Genomic DNA, 23,417 nt, shown 5'->3' on the forward strand with positions numbered 1-23,417 from the left:
CCACCCCTTCTATTTTTTATATTTAAAAACCCAAACAGGGAGGTTAATTCGATATAAAAGCAAAAAATCTATGTCTTTAAGCATGAAATAAGGTTAAAATTTAAATCAAAGGTCGTTTAGAATATTAAAAAAAAAAAAAAAATTAGAAAAAAAGGTAAAAAAATAAATAATCCACTTTGATTATTTTTTTAATATTGCAATTTCCCTAAGGAGGCAATTATATTGTATTTGTGAAAGTAATCATATCTCTGCTCGTGGACACTACATTTTGTTGTAACTTCGTAGAAACCTTTCTATTACTGTCTAGAAACGATGATAAAAATTTCAAAAGGGATACTCAATCCCTTCTATTTTTTTTTTTTTTTTATTTTTTTTCTCTAAGACAATGCCTATATACTACTTTTTCAAATGTCTATATCTCTGCTCGTGGACACTACATTTTGTTGTAACTTCGTAGAAACCTTTATATTACTATCTAGAAACGATGATAAAAATTTCAAAAGGGATACTCAACCCCTTCTATTTTTTTTAATTTTTTTTTCTCTAAGACAACGCCTATGTACCATTTCTTCAAATGTCTATATCTCTGCTCGTGGACACTACATTTTGTTGTAATTTCGCAGAAACCTTTCTGTTACTGTCTAGAAGCGATGGTAAAAATTTCAAAAGGGATACTCAATCCCTTCTATTTTTTTTTATTTTTTTTTTCTCTAAGACAACGCCTATGTACCATTTCTTCAAATGAATATATCTCTGCTCGTGGACACTACATTTTGTTGTGACTTCGCAGAAACCTTTCTATTACTGTCTAAAAACGATGATAAAAATTTCAAAAGGGATACTCAATCCCTTCTATTTTTTTTATTTTTTTTTTCTCTAAGACAATGCCTATATACTATTTCTTCAAATGTCTATATCTCTGCTCGTGGACACTACATTTTGTTGTAACTTCGTAGAAACCTTTATATTACTATCTAGAAACGATGATAAAAATTTCAAAAGGGATACTCAATCCCTTCTAGTTTTTTTTTTTTTTTTTTTTTTCGCTAAGACAATGCCTATATACTACTTCTTCAAATGTCTATATCTCTGCTCGTGGACACTACATTTTGTTGTAACTTCGTAGAAATCTTTATATTACTATCTAGAAACGATGATAAAAATTTCAAAAGGGATACTCAACCCCTTCTATTTTTTTTAAATTTTTTTTCTCTAAGACAACGCCTATGTACCATTTCTTCAAATGTCTATATCTCTGCTCGTGGACACTACATGTTGTTGTAACTTTGCAGAAACCTTTCTGTTACTGTCCAGAAACGATGATAAAAATTTCAAAAGGGATACTCAATCCCTTCTATTTTTTTTATTTTTTTTTTTCTCTAAGACAACGCCTATGTACCATTTCTTCAAATGTCTATATCTCTGCTCGTGGACACTACATTTTGTTGTAACTTCGCAGAAACCTTTCTGTTACTGTCTAGAAACGATGATAAAAATTTCAAAAGGGATACTCAACCCCTTCTATTTTTATTTTATTTTTTTTTTTCTCTAGTTACAACCCTTTTGAAATTTTTATCATCGTTTCTAGATAGTAATATAAAGGTTTCTACGAAGTTACAACAAAATGTAATGTCCACGAGCAGAGATATAGACATTTAAAGAAGTAGTATATAGGCAATGTCTTAGCGAAAAAAAAATAAAAAAAAATAGAAGGGATTGAGTATCCCTTTTGAAATTTTTATCATCGTTTCTAGACAGTAATAGAAAGGTTTCTACGAAGTTACAACAAAATGTAGTGTCCACAAGCAGAGATATAGACATTTGAAGAAATGGTACATAGGCGTTGTCTTAGAGAAAAAAAAAATATAAAAAAAATAGAAGGGATTGAGTATCCCTTTTGAAATTTTTATCATCGTTTCTAGACAGTAATAGAAAGGTTTCTACGAAGTTACAACAAAATGTAGTTTCCACGAGCAGAGATATAGACATTTGAAGAAGTAGTATATAGGCATTGTCTTAGAGAAAAAAAAAAATAAAAAAAAATAGAAGGGATTGAGTATCCCTTTTGAAATTTTTATCATCGTTTCTTGATAGTAATATAAAGGTTTCTACGAAGTTACAACAAAATGTAGTGTCCACGAGCAGAGATATAGACATTTGAAGAAGTAGTATATAGGCATTGTCTTAGAGAAAAACAAATAAAAAAAAAATAGAAGGGGTTGAGTATCCGCTTTGAAAATTGTCTTATCTTTTCTTGATAGTAAAGAAAAGGTTTCTGCAAAGTTACAACAAAATGCAGTGTCTATGAGCCGAGATATGATAACTTTAATAAATTTTATTTAATCGTCTGCTTAGAAAAAATCCCAAAATAAAAAAAATTAAAGTAATTTTTTTTTTATAATCTTTCTTGTTATTATAAATTACCTTTGTTTTCAAATTTTGACCCTATTTTATGCTTAGTAACATTAATTTTTTAGCTTTTGTATCGAATTAACCTCCTTTTTTAGTTTTTAAATTAAAAAAAAATAGAAGGGGTGGTATTTACCCTTTGAATTTTTTTCCATAGTTAGATGAACAAACGATACTAATTTGTGTAAAGTTACAAATCAATCTGTTGTTTAGAAGCAGAGATATAAAGAGTGGCTGCTAGTTTCAGCGTCATGGCTTAACGTGATCTCCAAGGCACGGTGGGGAGACCCACAAAAACTGCACAAACACCCAGACCACGGCAAACTATATATAGGATAAAATATATAAGCTTTAGTAGTTTATGTTACACACAAAATCAATCACAATCAATATTTATGATGGTGATTATAAAATACAATGGTTTGATTGAAAGGGCTAATAAAACAAACTACATCTATACCAATAAATAAAATTGGTGTGTGTTTGTAATATTAAAATGACCGCTTTTTACTAATGCACATGGAACTAAATAACATTTTTTTACAATTTGTATCTGTCTGTCCGTTTGTTCCGGCTAATTTCTAAAACGGCTGGACCGATTTTGACGGGACTTCCACTGGCAGATAGCTGATGTAATAAGGAGTAACTTAGGCTTTTAGAAATTTATTTATTTTATAACTCTGTAAACTGAAAATAACTTTTTTATTAAATTCCACGCGGACGAAGTCGCGGGCACAGCTAGTATACATATAAAATTTTAGTGCCTATCACTTCGTAAAACTTTATTCGAAGCGAGTATTATTATTAAATTAACATTAACACGAAAGAGCCTAACCTAAAAAACGTTAAAGTTCAATATAACACATAAGTGATATTTTTTTTATATCTATAGTAATATACTATAAAGAGGATGGATATGATTTTTTGTTAAAATTGATAAACATAAAAACAGCTGGAACGATTTGATATAATTATTTCACAGGGAGAATGCTGCGTTATCACCATGTAACATAGGCCATTACAACTCGAGAAAACAGAACAGCTAAAATCGTGTAATGCAAAATCGTGTGAAGCCGCGAGCGAGAAGCTAGTAACGCTATAATATTTACATAGCTAACTAGCACATAATAACCTCGAACAGTAGACATTACGATAATTTAAATCTATAATCGTATTATATTATGTGGTTAACCAGGGGCCTAGGTTTTGTTCATATTTCATACAGAAACAAGGCATTGTATTTGTATGTTTATCACTCCGTCGCCTGTACACACAGGAGGGACACTCAAACTACACACAATTTCGAAGCTAATTACAACAACAAAAAAAAAACTATAAACATGTACATGGTTTAGGATGCACGCGATAGGTTAATAATCACGACTACGGTTCAGTCTATCCATCCTACAGCTGGGCACAGGTCTCTTAAATCTTTCTTAAAATAAAATAAAATAAAATAATTATAAAAATTGAAGTCAGTACTTGATTAGGTCAATTTCTCAAATAAAAACTAAAATAAAGTAATTAATCTTAATTAAAAGTTTTTTTGTACTAATTATCCAAGAAAATTTATTGAGAAATATTTAAAAAAAATTACATCGCGTTACAATCAGTTAAAATTTGATTTTGAATATGAATTTATTAAAAGTATTTTATTAACGACTAGCTGTGCCAGCGACTTCGTCCACGTGGAAATTAACAAAAGTTATTGTTCAGTTATTCGCAGAGTTACAAAATAAATAAATCTCTAAAATAAAAGTAGCCTAAGTTACTGCTTACTACATTAGCTATCTGCAAATGAAAGTCCCGTCAAAATCTGGCCAGCCGTTTCAGAGATTAGCCGGAACAAACAGACAGTATATGTACCGTGTATACATCCATATGCATTTAGTAAAAAGCAGTTATTTGGATTTTACAAACAGACACTCCAATTTTATTTATTTATACAGATTGAAAATAGTTGATAGTCATTATAATACGAACATAATAGTATTAATGGCACCTGAAACAAAACCGCAAGTAATTGATAAATTATAATAGCTATACAGAGACTCCCACGACTATAATAATGATATGATTGATCTACAATATTGTCAATAGTGTATTGCGAGCTTGTGTTGTTAAAAACGTTTTTTTGTGAGATTAGTTGTAGATTATTTGTATTGAATGAATAAGTGGTTTGGTTCGAAAAAAGTTGTTTAATTCGCTTATTCGCGCATTTTTCTTTGATTTAATTAATTATTTATTTATTTTAATCGTGTTACAGATAAATACGGTTATTGTAGTTATTATAATGTTTTGAAATATTGTCAATTTTTTAAAAAAATAATAATATTTAATAGCGATTTAAGAGAAACAAGTATTGCTGTTTAAGTGGGATATAAAAAAAAGAACTTCTAAAAGTCCTGCTCAGTAAGTATTATGCCGCAAGTGAGGGTCACTCCTCTAAACCTGCGATTTTCTACTTCGTAATGTTTGATCGTTTGAGGAAATGTTGTTTTTTTATGTCACTAGGCTGGCAACCAAGCGTACGGCTCACCTGATGGTAAGAGATTACCATAGTTTATAGACGCCTGTAACACTAGAAGCATCTCAAGCACGTTGCCGACCCAATCCCCAATCCCCAGGAACTCTAGTCACCTTACTCACCAACAGGAACACAACACTGCTTGAAAACAGTATTATTTTGCTGTGATCTTCTGTAAGGTCGAGGTACTACTCCAGTCGGGCTGCTACATATTTTGAGCAGGAAATTCCTGCTGTGCCCTACCTCAGTTCAGTTGTAAAAATAGTTTTAAAAAAAACAGTTGTATCAACTTGAGTTGCGACGTATGTACCCGAATCTTAAAATATCTATAACTGTCCTAAGAAACGATTCCATTTTACCCACGTATATGTATTTCTTTTTTGATTATATAACAATTGCACTTAATTTTATAGTCAAATACCTAAAAGTAAAAAAAAACGCATTCAAACAAAACCTGCACTTTTTTTACAATTTCATATGCAGTTCAAAATTCTAACTAAATATTCATATCACTAGTAATATGTTACGCAACTTTAAATAATATATTGTTAGAAGAATAGTGAAGAAGGGTCACCGTAGGAGGGATGACGCGCGTGCGCTGTGCGCGTTTCAGTTCAAGACGCACTCCGTGAACTGTGAACGTGTTTCGTGTAGGAAACCCTTGTCCGTTTGGAGAGTTAACCTGCCTAATTTTGTAATCGATTAGTATTCGTTAAAGTTATTTAAACGTTAGCTTTATTTTATTTTTGTAACACATTTGGTTTAGACTCCTGATATAAGTATAGAAGCTTGTAAGTAATTGTTACTGTATTTTTTTATTTCGATTCCACATCTGGTTCCTAAAAATATTGTAAATAGGACACACCCGCTCAAACAAGTTATATTGATCAACTTCGTTGGTCCCCATTTGAGCACGATACGAAAACAGGTTGGAACGAAAATATCAGATTTGAGATAGCATCTACTCTTTTATTTTTTTGTTAACCTAGAACCTAAGAATTCTGCGCTAATATAGGAAAATTAAAATTATTATTCTATATACTTTACTCAGTTTTGATTTTACTTACAAGAAATGATTTTTGTCTATCTGTTAATGTTGTAATGGCATGGGCTATAAAACATTACAATACAGCACAAACATAACAAAAAAAAATCCCGTGACCATGGTTGCTGTAAAGTAACTGAAACGTCGGGAATCAAAAGTTAATAATAAACCGCGATAAAATCCGAAAAGTTGTTTCATTAAATAAGTAAAATTCGCGTAAACATTAGAAAACAATATTTAAAAAAATACTACAAACGTCGATCTTCTATCGGAACTAAACGCAAGTTAACCGCCAAGGACGTGTTCTTCAATCTACGACCAGATTAATTGAATCTACCAATTAATCTGGCCGTAAATTGAAGTAAACGTAACATAAAAATCACTTCTGCAATCAAGTCGAAATTAAGCTAAATTGATATAAATCCAATATTCCGTAACACTAATTTCAATAAATCAATGTCATTCATTCTTCACAGAATCCATTAATCCTGACAAAGTAATTTGACACGTTAAACGATCAATTAAAAGCGAAAAGAGAGTATCACGTGTCTGTTTGCTATGAAGTCATTCAATCGATCTATTTGTATCCATCATTAGCTGATACTGCCTACTTCGTCTACATTGTTAACTATATAAATAAAGGCACGAATACATATCACTGAAAGCGTGGAACTCATAAAATGTTATTTGTTAAAAATTCAATTAGACAACTAGGTATATTCCGTTATATTATTATCTATCTTTCCGCTCGCGACTATGCCCGCAAGGATAACACGATTTTAGCTGTACCGTTTTCTCTTTCTAAAACACTGCCTCTCGTGATAACGTAACACTCTTCTAGTAAACATTTTTTTTTAAACCGATCTAACAGTTTTTGAGTTTATTCTAACATTTAAAAACATAAATCGTTCATCTTTATAGGTATAATATTGGCTTAGAAGGGCAGTGACTCAGGTATTAAATTTGGAACAATTAATGAAATCTACCCGGTACCTTCCCGTGATATGACACACAAGGCAGACAAGACACGGCGCCAGATAAAACAAAATCGTTACACAATGTTCACTATTTCATTATAGTAATGTGTGTAGCATATTGAGTAAAAAGCTAAGAAACTAAAACCTTATACGTATTATTATTTATTTAGATTTTACTATTTTCTCAAGAGCTAAAAAATTAAAATAGTATAATTTATAAATAGTATAATTTATTAATAATAATAAGTAATTATAGTATAATTTATTGATTGTATGAAATGAATAACAGGATATTTTAGTTTTAATTTAAATTACTTTATGATAATAAATACACGATACATCACTGTGTAGCAAAATGACCTCTAAGAACTACAAGATTATATATTTCGGATATTTACATGCGTAAGTGGATCTGATACTGTCGACAAAAATAAATAAAGACATAATATGTTTTTTTATTTCACTTAATAGTTTGAATTATTATTATTACTATTATTATTTTGTTTGATTTATTTTATTTTACGGTATTTGTTATTTTCTAAAATACTAAATTTCCTAAATACTTTTATGTACTTAATTAAAAACCAATCAACAAAAAAAAAATCAAGAACTAGAAAATATATATAAAATTCAACATTTTTTTTTTCAAATTGTGTTGCTTCTATACTATTCGAAGGAACTTCGTTCCTACCTGGTGTAATTTTTTTTATAATTGTTGTCTGTCTGTCTGTTTGTTCCGGCTAATCTCTGAAACAGCTGAACCCATTTTGAGCTGATGTAATAAGGAGTAACTTAGGCTACTTTTACTGTAGAATTTTTTTTATAGCACTGCGAACTGAAAAATACCTATTTTGTTAAATTCACGCGGACGAAGTCGCGAGCACAGCTAGTATAAATATATATTTTCATATATGAAACTGTGTAATATTGTTAATATTGTATTCGTATCCGTTATTTCAAATTCAAAACATCCGTGGCATAATCGAACAAAACCACTGCTGGTGACTATTAAAACTTCATAGCAAAGCATAAGTTAGATGACTACAGCGGATGATAGTAAAAAAGCGATCGCTGTAGTCATAAGAAAATACACAAAAAAAGCATCAGTATTTTTGCATTTATATTGAATACTAACTGTACACGTGACTTCATTTGCCATTACATATTTCAACTGTCAGACCTAATGAAATAAAGTAATTTAATATAATACACAAATCCTCAGGGAATCGAAGTAAATTTTGGCATACAACGTGTGTCAAATCCTATCGCGTAGTATGAACTCTAATCGTGTCAAGTTTCATTCAAATTCATTCATTATTCAGTAGCTTCGGCGTAAAGCGCTCAAGACACAATGAAAGAGAAAAAACGTCCATTATAAGCCTTTAGTGGGATGAGAAGCCTGTGTTGAAGATTCGGAAACAAATACATTATTACTACCTCACGATCGACCAATATATACCGGATAAAGAATCGAATCCGGTAGCGCAAGAGTCAGTTCCTGTCACTACTGTGCCAATCCGCAGTATATGCTGAGAAAGAAAATAGATTTTTTTTTATACAATGATAGGCTTGCGTTTGACCACTATTTCAACTGATGATAAGTGAAAATGCGGTCTAAGAAGATTTAAATTGTTCCAAATTTTTGTCGATAAGTCAGGAGTATGACCTTGCTACTTTTCTTAACATTCGAAGGCTGTAAACATATGTACCTGAAATACCACGTCGATGACGTCAGATAAATAATAAAGAATTAATTAGTATTTGTACAGTTTCGTAAATACACTATTTAATGTATTTCCGGTATGGCCAATAGTTTATTTCTGAGTGAACTAATGTTTACCGTAGTAAATTTGTTTCGTTCATCTTGATTTATATTGAAAGAGGATATTTTAAGACGTCAGTTGTTATTTAATAAATTATTTAATTATTAAATGATGTAAATAATTCTTCTATAGTTAGTAAGTAAAATATTATAAAAAAATCGTACTTATGTCATTAAATACGACAGTTTGTGAGTATCGAAATGTACATAATATATTTTACATATGTTTGATAACTACTCTTTGACGCAAAACTACTGAACTATTTGGGAGAAAGTTTGATAGTAGGACATCAGAATAGTACATAGATAGCTTTATATCCCGAAACTATCCTGGGGTAGAGAGCAACAATGATAAAATCACTTTGTTAATATTAGTTAATAAAAGAACCCACTTCACTTTCACTAAAGAACAGCAGCAAGAAAATAATACTAGCTGAAATAAAACCGCAAACAACATGTCGAATGTACACATGTAGTATTACTGTCGTTAATTTTGTTATAAAGTATTGTAAAATAATAAGTGTTATTAGCTTACTATTAAGGATAATTAATAGCTTCTACAGGTGCCATGATATTATGCCATATTTGTTATAAGATATTATTTAACTATCAGTATTACCATAAAAGAAGTAAGGCCGGATAAGTTGCTATTTGTACAAGACATGTTCTAAACTTAACGGTACGTAAGAAAAACGCTTCGTTTTTTAAATATTAAAAGATCTTCAAAATAACGACCCGTCGTGTTTTTGATCACGACTGAAGCTTATTGTAGGTATAGAATAGACCACACGTTTGTCAAAGTCTAGGCATTTTTGTCTGTGTGCGCTTTTAGTACTACTAGAAACCATTTTGTGCGCTTTTATTTATTAATAACTAAAAAAATATAACGCTAATTCATATAATGAAATGCGTAGGTATGAAGCAGTAATCTTTACTCGCTAAATACATTTATATATTCTTTCCGTGTCCCAAAAACTCAGTAATATAACAACAGCTAATGCGTAGAATATTCGTAATTATGTTATTTATGTTCGTAATACTCAGTCATGTTTTAAAAGTAATAATATAACATTTGAAAAGTAAAATAAATAGTAAATAAACCCTACACACTTAACGGCCCCCACTAGTATTATTTCCTGTGTCGGGGGTCCAGAAACACACACAATACACAAGCACAAGCGCCCAGACCACGATAACCATCTATATGGCCAATACAGATGTTTATCGTGAGCGGGGATCGAACCCGGTTGCGTCAGCGCAACAGCCAGTGCTGTGACAGCTGCGTTAACGCGTCGTCAAAAGTGAGAAAGTAGTATATAAGTCATTGTCAAGTATAGAAAGACTAATTAACAATGAACACGGTAGAAAATTTTATGGTTTGAAAATGAATAATGAAAAAAAAAGTGCGTACGTACAAAGTACACGTGTTAGAAGTGAAACTTCTTTCGCAAACTAATTTTTAGCTGTAAATTTAAAGCTTTAGATTTCCTTTCCAGCGTAATCGACAAAAAATTTGCCGTTTCATCCGTCAAAATTTTACCATCATGCGCCAAAGAAGTTTTACTTCAATAATATGGGATAATTGCAATACATATCAAGGAGGTAGGTACATAGTCGTTTAAAATAGTAAGAAGTATAAAACAAAACTGGAAATCGACAGTCGTGTGACTGCCTTATACTGCTAGGACACGATCCGATGCTGGCGGTTTTTTCCTCTCATCTTATTTTTACTAGTACTAACAACTTTTTTCGTTTATCAAATCTCAGTGGCTCATTTAAAAAAAAAAAGTGTGTTTGTTTATGTACCCACGCAAGAAGTTATACTTTATTGGCTAGCTAACTTCGCGTTGCTAACTTCTTCTTCGTTGACGAGCTAACTTCAGGGTGTCGGGTTTTTGTGGTATATGTATATGTGTGTGTGTGTGTGTGTGTTTGTGTGTGTGCGTGTGTGTGTGCGTATGTGTTCGCGTGTGCGTGCGTGTGGGTGCGTGTGTGCGTGTGTGCGCGTGTGCGCGTGTGCGCGTGTGCGCGTGTGCGCGTGTGTGCGTGTGTGCGTGTGTTTGTGTGCGTGTGTGTGTGTGTGTGTGTATGCGCGTGCGTGGCGCGTGCGCGTGTGAAAATATTTACTCTCATCATTTTTTCCAAACGTGCCAAAAGAAATTTAGGTTAACAAAAAGTTTCATATCAAATGACTTCTATATCATATACTTGGCAATAGATAATGGATAGTAAGACATTTCAAACATTAAGCTGATTAAGCACTGAACAAAAGTATTTTCAACTTCTTATGAAGAAAGGTATTTATTTGTCATCAAAATGATTTATTTCCTTCCATGAAGGTACCCACAGAAATATTTTTGTTCTGAATACATTTTAGTCAATTTTCATAATTTATTAATATCATTACTATTACATGGAAGCCACATTTTGAAAATATAAATATTACCTTTTGAATTTTTATGGACAAGAATGTAGGCGTTTCATCGTATTTAACAAAATTTGACAAAATTAAAGTAAAAAAAAATATATCAATTCTCAAACGACACGTTCTGTGAATAATTTCTACATTTTTTCTAGAGACTTGTAGATAGTGAAATAATTGGCAAACTAACAAGTCAATAACTGGTTCAATTACGTCATGCAATCACAGAGTACGTTTAAAATAAATAAAGTATACGTTGTCACGACCAGTTCGACACGACAAAGTAACAATCATTGAGAAGTGTAAATTGATTTCTGAACACGTTTCAAAACGAACAAAAATTTTTTTACTTTGTATTTTATAATAGTAAAACTGAAAAAAAAATGTTATCTGTTATCTGCTCAGTTTACCTGGAATAACGATTTAGACAGCCTGTTGCAACTAAATTAATAAGAAAATCTTATTATATTACTTATACTTTTAATGCAATTTATTTATTTTAAATGTGGTGAAATTTTATGGTAAAAATAATAATATATCAAAAACTCGGTATCACATACAAGGAGTGGCTAACACGCAGCCCGAATACGCCGAAAATCACGCCACGTGTAAGAATTGCTAATAAAGGAATGGTGGAATGTTCTATAACATTGCCTCAAAAACCTTATGCAAAATCGCATAACTGCACTAAGTATTACGAGCTCACGGAGCTGCACAAAGTACTTAAATTCGTGAAAACGACACATCTGTAACATTTTTAAAGCACGTTTAAATATTCTTTAATTTAGTCTATTTCATAAAGCTAGGTCAGGTACTTTTGAAGATCCGAGGTGAGGTGGCGAATGCTAGCGCGACCCAATCTCGCCCCACCCAGGCGGATGACTGCTCACACGTGGTGGTTTGTGGTCACTAAAAGTCTGACATAGCCTCCTCGGTGACCTCGCGCTGGAGGGGTATCCATAAGAATTTTCCCCACGTAAAAACGGGTACTTTTGAAGATATTGAAGATTTTCTAACCGACCCTTTTTTCTTTGCGGTGATGTAATCATATAAAAATATGTGAGACAAAGTATGACGTTTATATATGATTTTACGAATACAATAAAATTGGCTTTAGAATTTGAAGCATCAAAGACACCAGTCATTGTTTACATTACGTGACATTATATTTATCACTTTATCAGAGAAAACGTAAAAAATAACATTTTTATAATTCCATAATCTAAAAGCATGTGGTATCCTAATAAAAATAGTCATTTCGTCTTTAAAATGGCCAGACTAAAATTATTAATAAAACAAGAACATAGAAAACAAAGATCCACGGAACATTCCAGAGCTTGAGACAACTTGACACGACGTATCTTTACGCAATTATTTTTAATACATCTCTTAAAGTGCAACCTGCACAACCTGAATAACTTACCCTACAAGATCGGAATTTACTTGTAGCTAGTAATCAAATATGACTATTATATAAAAGGTACAGTTATTTGAATTGTAAATCTGTTTTTTTTGTGTGGCTCCTTTTTCGCCTAGCGAAAGCTTTCCCTCACATTAAAACTCGAACATAAAACTTATTTATTTATTTATTTACACTTTCGCACACCAAAACAAGGTTTTAACAGTATTACGAATGATATATAAAAATAGAATTTGCATTAGTTGCAACAGGCGGCCTTATTGCTAATACAGCGATCTCTTCCAGGCAACCTTTGGGCAAAGGACTAAATAAGGAGTGTGTAAAACTTTCTTCAAAAATAAATTTTAAATGATACTTATCAACAGATTTTTATAACAAACTATTGAAATGAAATTATTTGTTTTAAACAACAGCGCTGCAGAAATATATCGAATTTCAGAGTCATATCAAGAACAAGTTTAATAAAGAAAGGCATTGGTAGAAAGAGTTAATTGAAATCGAAAGTATTTTTCAATATATTCGACAAGTTGATTAGTAGACACTACGAAAACGGAAGTTAGTTTGTCCGATTCTAAAATGACCTACCTTATCATACTTTCCAATGTGTATCCACGTTAGCAATCACAACGATCTCTTGGGACTGGCGTCTCATCTAAACTCAATTTTAGCAAATGTAGTTCAATTTCGACTTGAAAGCGACCAGCTGCCAAAAATTTAACTTTCAATAAACAAAATAAACAAAGTGAAGCGGTACTTTACGCTAAACCAACTCAAATTTTATCAAGCTATAGTTCGTTTCACGGCATTTTATGTTGCTATAACTTTTAGGATAATACAGACACGCTATTAGGAGGCCGCTGAACTGTTAGGTTAATTTAGGTATAAAAGTCTAAAATAAGCGAAAAAGCTCAATTTAAAATGGAGACTTAAAGTTGTTTGTTTATCAACTTTTTATACAATATGTGCTTCGGAATGTGCTCGGGAACATCATAATCTTATTTTTTCTTCAAACGCATACCACAAAAATGTGAATCATCGTTTTATGTGATATGTTTATGTGGTCGACTCATCGACCTATCCGCACGACACTTTTACCTCAGACATTTCATATACATACACCTAAAATATGAAGCCTCCATCAATTTTATTTCTTGTTACATTTAACATCGGTATCTTCAAAAAAAAATAAGCATTTTCTGTACATTTTCATTTTTCAACCTATCTTATTCTACTCTAAGTAGGGCCAGAATAAAGTCTATCATATGCGTTAGCATATTAGGTGCATAAAAAATTAAAAATATAGAATTCAAGATAATATAATTGTGTTTGCTCGCAAATGAAAAAAAACCGACTTTAATTACATCGAAGAGTAATACAACGTAGATCGACGAAAAAATAGTCCAGTAACTACGCGTTATCAAAGATTACTCAAGAAGTAGTTATCAGATCTCGATAAAATTTATATGTGACCACATGATAAACATCAGCTTTCGATTAAATTAAAAATTATCAAAATCGATACACCCAGTAAAAAGTTATTGCGGATTTTCAAGAGTTTCCCTCGATTCCTCTGGGATTCCATCATCAGATCCTGGTTTCCTTATCATGGTACCAAACCAGAGATATCCCCTTTCCAACGAAAAAATAATTATCAAAATCGGTACATCCAGTAGAAAGTTATGCGGTATAATACAACGTAGGTCGACGAAAAAAGCGTCAAGTAAAAACGCATTATTAGACATAACTCGAAAAGTAGTTTTTAGATCTCAAATAAATTTAAATGAGACCAATTGGCACACACCACCTTTCGATTAAAACAAAATTTGTCGAAATCGGTCCACCCGGTCAAAAGTTCTGATGTAACATACATAAAAAAAAAAAAATACAGTCGAATTGAGAACCTCCTCCTTTTTTGGAAGTCGGTTAACAAGCATATTTTCTTCTGTCTCAAGAATCGGGTTCTGCCTGCAATGTTTGTTATAATGTAAGAAATAAATAAATAAACATTTAACAGTTTAAATGAAAAAAAAAAATTCGAATCCAATTTATTCTCAAAGTACACGTGTCATCGTTAACGAAAACAAGAGTCATCGCACCTAAATAATCGATTATTAATTCTCACGTAAAAAGGAATGGCGCCAAGCCTCTGCCATGTTTGTTAATGACGTCATATGTCAACAAATCGTCTCTCGCATTAGCTCGGAATAACTCCCGGGCTTACGATCGCCCACGGCTCGTTTGAAACGTATTTCGATTGGATTAGCCCTAGGTTTTATTTATAAATCGGTACCATACGCTTCCTTAAAGTAGTTTAATTTTAATTTTGTTTCGTAGTGACGGTAATAAACTAATAATACAGAATCAAGCTGGTCAAATATAAAACAAATGTTATTGGAAGAGGCGTTTTAAAGTAAATAGTAATTTTAATTTTTGTGACAAACAATAATTAAAATTACTATTTACTTTAAGCTGATAATCAAAAGATTTAAGTTACCGAGTGAATAAATGATTATTATTTTTAATTGTTCTTTTAAAGATACTGTCTTGTTTTATTGTGTATCTAAGGTGATCGTACTTTAACACTTTAATTCCCTTTTTAATAGCATTCTCATTTTAAATTCAAATCTTTTTTTTCGCCAAAAATATTTTTACATTTGAAGAAATACTAAAACCTTTATGTAAACAAGAAATAAATAAATGTTTACATTTACTTTAAAATAAAATCTTTAATAAAAAGGGTAAGTCTCACCCGTCACTTTAATTGAAAGCAAACGCGAAGCACAGGCTTCATTTTCAAAAAAAAATATGAAAACCCTAGACAGCTAAGTAACGCTTGTCTCTTGTGTCGGTTGTCAGAATGGTTGACGTTTATATTAACTGTTTTACTGTTATAAATCTTGCGTTATAGTTAAAAATGTTATTTCATAACTAACAGTTATAATTTATACGTATCTGTAAACAAGTTACCCCACAAAAAATATTGATTTATGAATCACACTAGTGTAGGTACTGCTAAGATAGGCACGATCGAATAACAAATAATAGTGTTTGCTTGCAAACAAAAAATACAAATCAAGTAATACAAAGTAGGTAGACAAAAACTCAAGTAAACACGCGTTATCAAAGATACTCAAAAAGTTGTCATCAGATCTCGATCATATTTAAATGGGACCCCAAGACAAGCATCAGCTTTCGATTATAACGTAAGAATCATCAAAATCGGTACAGCTAGTGAAAAGTAATGCGGTATAATACAACGTAGGTCCACGAATAATCCAATAAAATAAATACGTATTATTAGATATAGTACGAAAAGTACTTATCAGATCTCAATTAAATTTGAACGGGACCACATGGCACCGTTTTGACCTTTTGATTAAAAAAAAAAAAAAAAACAAACATGGAAAGCGATCCACGCAGTTCGTTTACATTTAATTAATAAAATTTACGCACAAACTGTTTAAGGCTCCGAAATAGTTCTATAGATTAAAATTTTATAGAGATAGTCTTTATACAAACAGAATTTAAAGTTAGACAATACAGGTGACAATGTAATGAATTACGGTAATTTAAGCATGAGTAAATGTAAGGAATTACGGTATTCACATTATAATTTTTTATTTATTATCTTGTCATCTTTTACAAAAATTCACTTATCGAATAATGGATAAGACTTCTGGTTTAAAAACTGTAATTGTTTTATTGTGGAACAACAGTACTACGACTGATTCGGAATGCAGATTTTGCAGAGAATTCTTCTCGGAAAGAAACAGCGCAGTTACTTGTTTAAAAATAAAATATAAAATGTGTTTCAGTACAAAATTAGTAATATCGTGCATGATAATAATGAATACAGCGTCACTTACAATATTTAGCTAAATCAACTTTTCGAACGCATAAATCTGTATAGCGAATTTAATACTATAGAAAAAAAATTATTACGAAATTATGCCCAGTAAGCATTAAATGTAAAATAATAAATAATTAATTAATTATTCATAAAAAGAAAAATTTAGTTGCAATGGGTTTTATATAAGAATCAACGTACCATTATGAGGTTGTGTCCTGAATTGTCGCTCCTTCATCCCCCTGCGAAAGAAAAAGAAATTTAATAAACGACGATTATAAAAACGCAAAAAAGATGCAGGTTTGATCCCCGCTGGAACGGTCGATTTTTTGATATGATATTAAAAAAAAAAATGTTTATAAAAACGACATAACAGAAATACTAACTAGCAGTTTTTATAAAGCTGTCATTGATACTTAATTTTTATTTGTTTATTTTCCTGTTTAACATAGAAGTTATTATCTTCAGTTGTTATGTACATTACTTTTCTTTTTTGGTTTATATGTGTTTACTTTATACACAATATATACGTATAACGTAAGTTATAAAATATATTTTTTATCTCTCTAGTATCATCATCATCATCACATCAGCCTATCGCAGTCCACTCCTGGACGTAGGCCTCTCCAAGTTCGCGCCAAACATTCCGCTTTCCACAATCCTCATCCAGCCTTCACTGGTCATCTTACGTAGATAATATCATCTCCAGTACACGGAGAGTTTTGAAAATGACAATCGCGGTACGTTCCGTATAAGTGAAATAGCTGTGTTTGCTCGCAAACTGACTTCAATTATATCGACAAGTAATACAACGAAGGTAGACAAAGAAATAGTCAAGTAAATACGCATTATTAGATACAAATCGAAAATTACTTGTCAGGTGTCAATTAAATTTAAATGGGTGGTCCCATTTAAATTTAATGACCGCAGCACTTTTCGATTAAAATAAAATAATCGAAATCGGCCCCCCAGTCAAAAGTTATGAGCTAATATATGTATATAAAAAAGTACAGTCAGTGTTAAAAAGTGTTGACATGATAGATTTATCATCTGTTGAACTGATAAAGACCTTCGTTTTGAAATTTTTTTTCTTTTTTTAAATCTCGCAATCACTCCTTATAGACAATTAATTGATGACAAATTAATATTTAATGTCTGTTTTAGATAATAGTAGATTGATACAAATATTTTTAACAACATACATACTACAAATATAAATAAGACTCCCAAACTAGAAGCGGAGATAGAAAGCACAGCCCTGATGCAGAAAGCAGGCTCATTGCCAACTGTGCCAACGTATTATACAAAATAATACTGAATACCTATAATTCTACGTCTAAATAGCTAATTATAATATCTGACTGAATTACATAAGACTCAAAACTTAGTGACGACTACCAGTTTTGTGAAACTAGAAATGTTTTCTATTAATTAATGTCAATATAAACGTGATTTCCTAATAATGACGTAACAACATTTATTGTAACTATAGCAAATTTCTAACGAAAAATTCCACAGTTAGCGATTTTCTACAATTGAAAATACATCATAAATATGATTTAAGTACATTATCGTGCAGTCGTCTGCTCCTAAAAATAGACAACTTAAATGCCTTTGTTCAAGTAACAGGCAGCTGATATAGATACTTTTTTAGAGTAAACGTACATATGAACAAAACATATATAAATATTTCTGTTCATATTACACCCAAACTTGTGGCGGGAATCATACCCAGACACCCTGGAGCAAAAATAAGTTAGTCACTACAAACACTACAAATTAAATGATAATAATAAGGCACAGCAGGAAATATCCTGCTCAAAATCTGGAACAGGCCGACTGGGGAAGTACCTTGACCTTAAAAAAGATCATAGCTAAGTAAAAATGATTTCAAGCAGTTTGTTGTGTTTCTATGGTATGGTGACCAGAGCTCCTGAGGAAATTAGGGAGAGGGTCGGCAACACGCTTGCAATGCTTCTAGTGTTGCAGGCGTCTTATAAGCTACGGTAATGGGTTGCCTTCGGATGAACCGTACGCTTGTTTGCCGACCTAGTTGTATAAAAAAAAAAGTACGTAGCTAAAATTACCTACCCTCAATTACGTTACTTCTAAAAGAAGAGATGCTGTAAACAGCGTAGAAGGAAGAGAATTAGTATATTTACCATTTCAAAAGAAAATAATAATAATTGCGTTTATTCTCAAACAAAAAAAAAAACAGGACCGCAGACCAGCGCCGCTTTCGAATATGACACAAATTATCAAAATTAGACCACGTAAAATTTTATGAGATAACACACGTAATAATTGTGTTTGCTCGCAAACGAAAAAACCCGACTTCAATTACATCAAAAAGTAATACAACGTAGATGGACGAAAAAATAGTCAAGTAAACTACGCGTTATCGAAGATTACTCAAAAAGTAGTTATCAGATCTCGATAAAATTTATATGTGACCACATGATAAACATAAATTATCAAAATTATAAAATTATCAAAATCGGTAAATCCAGTAAAAAGTTATTGCGGATTTTCGAGAGTTTCCCTCGATTTCTCTGGGATCCCATCATCAGATCCTGGTTTCCTTATATAAGATGGTTAAGATGGGCTTACCTGGTTTCCATGGTACCAAACTAGGGATATTTTCTTTCCAACAAAAAAAGAATTATCAAAATCGGTACATCCAGTAGAAAGTTTTGCGGTATAATACAACGTAGGTCGACGAAAAAAGCGTCAAGTAAAAACGCATTATTAGATATAACTCGAAAAATAGTCATTAGATCTCAAATAAATTTAAATGGGACCAAATGACACACGCCACCTTTCGATTAAAAAAAAATTGTCGAAATCGGTCCACCCAGTCAAAAGTTCTGAAGTAACATACATACAAAAAAAAAAAATACAGTCGAATTGAGAACCTCCTCCTTTTTTGGAAGTCGGTTAAAAATACAATCCAGTTGAGAACCTTCACCTTTTTTGAATTTGGATTAAAAAAAAACATACAACGCAACAAAAAAAAATAACATCTGATCCAATATACCTAATAAAGGATAATATATATTACTTATATATAAAAAATATATATTTCCCGGGTGCGGCCTTTGTAAGGTCAAATTAAATAATATTTATGTATTCATGGATTCAATATTTGTTATAAGCTCGATAGTGAATTGCTAAAAGTTGCGATAATATTTCATCCGTAATATTTCATTTCACGAGCGTCGAGACGATGATTGTATACAATTTTAACATTTAACAAATATTTTTAATTAAATATCTTATATATAAAATTCTCGTGTCACTGTGTTAGTTATCGTACTCCTCCGAAACGGCTGGACTGATTTTTATGGAATTTTGTGTGCATATCGAGTAGGTCTGAAAATCGGCCAACATCTATTTTTTATACCCCTAAGTTATATGAGAGGTTATGGGGGTTAATAACATATATGGCAAAACAACGTTTTCGGGGTCAGCTAGTGTATATTATATTATACTAAGGAGTAGCAAGAGTTTATATGTTTTCAAGCTACCATTTTACTGTTCACCTGCGTAATTTACGCAATCTTTAAATTTATTACGCAGTAAATCGTTAAATAACAAATAAAAAAGAGAAAAGTTGAAATACCTAGTTGTAGTATTGTAAAACACATCGATTTCGTAAAAACGATTGTAAAAAATAAATAAAAACTCGACTTCATTTAAAAGTTGCTAAACTCACTAAAATGCAACAAACAAGTATATTTGTATCTGACGTATAAAAATATACAACAGATATTTTTTTGGTATAGTTTAGTTCCATAATGGAATTTCTATTCAGAACCTATGAATCCTACAGGTGTAACTTATTTTTAACTTTATTAGTTGAGATAAAACTGGTTATCAGTTACCAGAGAAGTATCTAAGTATTATCTCATATACACATCAAAGAACATTATCAATGCAAAAATACGTAACGTCTGTATATTTAATAATTTCACACCTAAGAGTGAAGTAGGTGATAGCGACCGCTACTCATAGTAGGGAATATATCCACCACCCCGCATTGGAGCAGCGTAGTGGATTAAGCTCTGATCCTTCTCCTACAAGAGGCCTATGCCGAGCAGCGGGATATTACAGGCTGAAGCGAGTGAAGTAGGATGTAGACACTATCAAATTAAAAACTCGCATTCAGAAATCAATAATAAGTATTAATGCAAGATATATGTAGAATGAAATACGACAAATGAAAACCGTATTTATTACAATAAAAAATTTAATCACCCATCATTGATTTCTCGGTCTCAGTTTTTCAAGACAAGACATTTCAAGGATAAATATGCAACATACAAGATGAATATTTTATAAGTTTTTCTCGTTTATTCTTAAACTAATTTACCTCGTAGCAACCTGTTATAGTCATACTATAAATAGCCTAAACAGAATAGCTTCCACGAGGTACAACTTGCGCACTTTTGTTTTGTCTAAGACAAAAAAATACATACCAAATGTAGATTTACTTATAAAATAGTTACATGCTAAATTGTATGATATTTAACATGTCGTGTTTATCACTTTCTTGTACAGCGATAAATTTAACCTTATGCTTTAGGGTGTGCTGCATTCGGTTTCATATAGACGTCCAGTTCGTGCCACATGGCGACGCAAAATGAGTCAGAATTTCTGCTAGGCAGAATTTCTGCAACCGAAATTACTTGACTGGCAACTTACAAAATTACGCTCGTTTGTCGTCACCCTTATTGGAAATCAGAAAACCGGCAAATAAAGTTACTACAGAAAATCTGGAAAATGATCAAAATGGAAGTAATTATCATTCCTTTCAAAACTTACTGGCATCCTGTCAATGTCTTACGGTTAGTTTCAATGTTCAATCTATCTCTGAATTTGCTTACAAGAGATAGAATTTTGACATAAGCTTCATACAAATTGAGTCAAAACTTTATCGCTAATAGGCAATACCAGAGATAGATAGATTATTGAAACCAGCCGTTAAATAAAGTATCAAAGAGCCGGTGGTTCTAAATTTTTCCAGACCATTTTATTTGTTTCTATACTTTATCTCAGTTTCCTAATTAATAATTTGTTTCATACATTTATAAATACTATCAGCTAAATCAAATTTCAACGTCATGTGTCGCACAAACACTTTTTTTGCGATAAGATGTATCTAACTACGTTAAAAAAATATTATACAATAAACAAACCAAGTGTTTAGTAATCAAATTTTTTGTCGACATTTATTAAAATAGTAATAGATTTCGGTATCGTATGATTTCATACGTAAAAATACCTACCGTCTTAATTAATTGTTTATTTTTAGTTTCAAACACCTACGCGATAGTCTGAAATGTGACAATGTCAACCTGATAACTTATCAGACAAGGATTACGGTTCATTATCAAATCATTTTTTTTTACATATTATCAAGTGAAAGATGATTTCGTAAAAAAAAAATATTCTTGAATCGTAAGTTAATACAGAAGGTTTTAACCTTTCGCGTTTAATTTAATAAATAAAAATATACACATACTTAATTTATATTGGCAACACGAAATATTCGTAATAAAAAATCATTAAAGTGCATGTTTTACAAGTCTGGTTCCCACACAACAGATTGCCGTAATACATATTTGCTAATATCGAGCTAAGAAACTTTGAATAAAATACGTTCCACTTACGGTATACGTGTTATTGTGTACACTGTTATTGATCTGCGATGTATTTATTTATAAAGTCGATTTGATTCGGATAAGTCCACGGACGCGTTTAGCGATCGGCGAAAGTTGCAAGGAGCAAATAGTGAAAGTAATCGAACGGCCGGCGGAACGACTGCTTTCTTAAACGATTCGAACGCTCAAAGTCCTGGCCAGTTCTAAACATAAATTTATAACAGCTCGAATGCGGAAAAAATTGCTTAAATAAGTACTGCTCATATACACACTCTAAATTAAAATTGTTTTAAAAATATCCCTCGCAAATTACGCTTATCACCTTCTAAGTTAGTAAGTGGGGCATAAGAATAGAAGGCCAAAAACAGTATTAACCTCCTATAGAGATAATAGTTATCTTAAACATTTTTAGTAACTATTTGATTACTTAAATAAAATTAATTTAAGAATCAAACTTGCTGACTTTGGTCACTTGCATAAAGAGTTAAGAATATTATTTTTAATGTACTTAAGTTTTTCTGAGTAAAAAAAAAATGCACCCGCTAAAAATGAAAGCATTACCAGCAACAATGACAGAAAAAGTGATCGATTTTAGTAACTTCTACTTGAAATCCCACTTTCTAATAACATTTTATTTTGAACGCAATTTTCATACTATGCAAAGAAGTCTTATAACAGGGTTCAATTACTTTATCAAGCAGACGAGGCTTTTATTAAAACTTTTTTTAAACAGTGTTAGGTATAGATAATTTAGATATTCATCATTTCAGCCTATTGCAGTCCACTGCTGGACATAGGCCTCCACAAGTTTAATTATTAACACTAAACCTGACAATTCTTATATACCTACTCGTAATCCTACCGCGCACGGTCAAATCGACTGGTAATTAAAAAAGTTGTCGATTTTATTATTCAATTAAGATAATGGTTGATTTATAACTAAATGTATATAAAATAGAATAAAAAACCATGAAGTTTCGTCCAAATTCATCTTATATAATTTATAAAATAATTAATAAAAAAACAAATGAAATTAAATTTTTAATCTAGAACTAGCTGACCCAGCCACGCGTTACTGTGGCTCAGTAATTATAATTTATTAAAATACTACCCTGCGCGCGTTGCTACATTTTTTATTTTTATTTTTTTGATCATACCAACTCAGAAACCTTTGTGGGCTCATGCACAACACTTTGCTGAAGATCGTGACATGATCAAATTCATAGTTTACGATTCTATAAAGGACATGCAGACAAAAATCCATTTCTATACTTATATATAAATA

At 31.5% G+C, this 23,417-nt stretch overlaps 1 protein-coding gene across 1 annotated transcript in view; it reads right to left on the reverse strand.

Moving 5' to 3' along the window:
- The window catches only part of LOC123659561, a 62,295-nt gene that overhangs the window by 34,588 nt on the left and 4,290 nt on the right, over positions 1-23,417 (reverse strand). Inside the window, exon 2 of the mRNA XM_045594769.1 lies at positions 16,671-16,711. The gene's annotated coding sequence lies outside the window, so the exon portion shown is untranslated. The remainder of the gene's footprint in view (positions 1-16,670; positions 16,712-23,417) is intronic.

The sequence above is a fragment of the Melitaea cinxia genome, chromosome 14 (assembly GCF_905220565.1).
Source record: "Melitaea cinxia chromosome 14, ilMelCinx1.1, whole genome shotgun sequence".
Classification (NCBI taxonomy): domain Eukaryota; kingdom Metazoa; phylum Arthropoda; class Insecta; order Lepidoptera; family Nymphalidae; genus Melitaea; species Melitaea cinxia.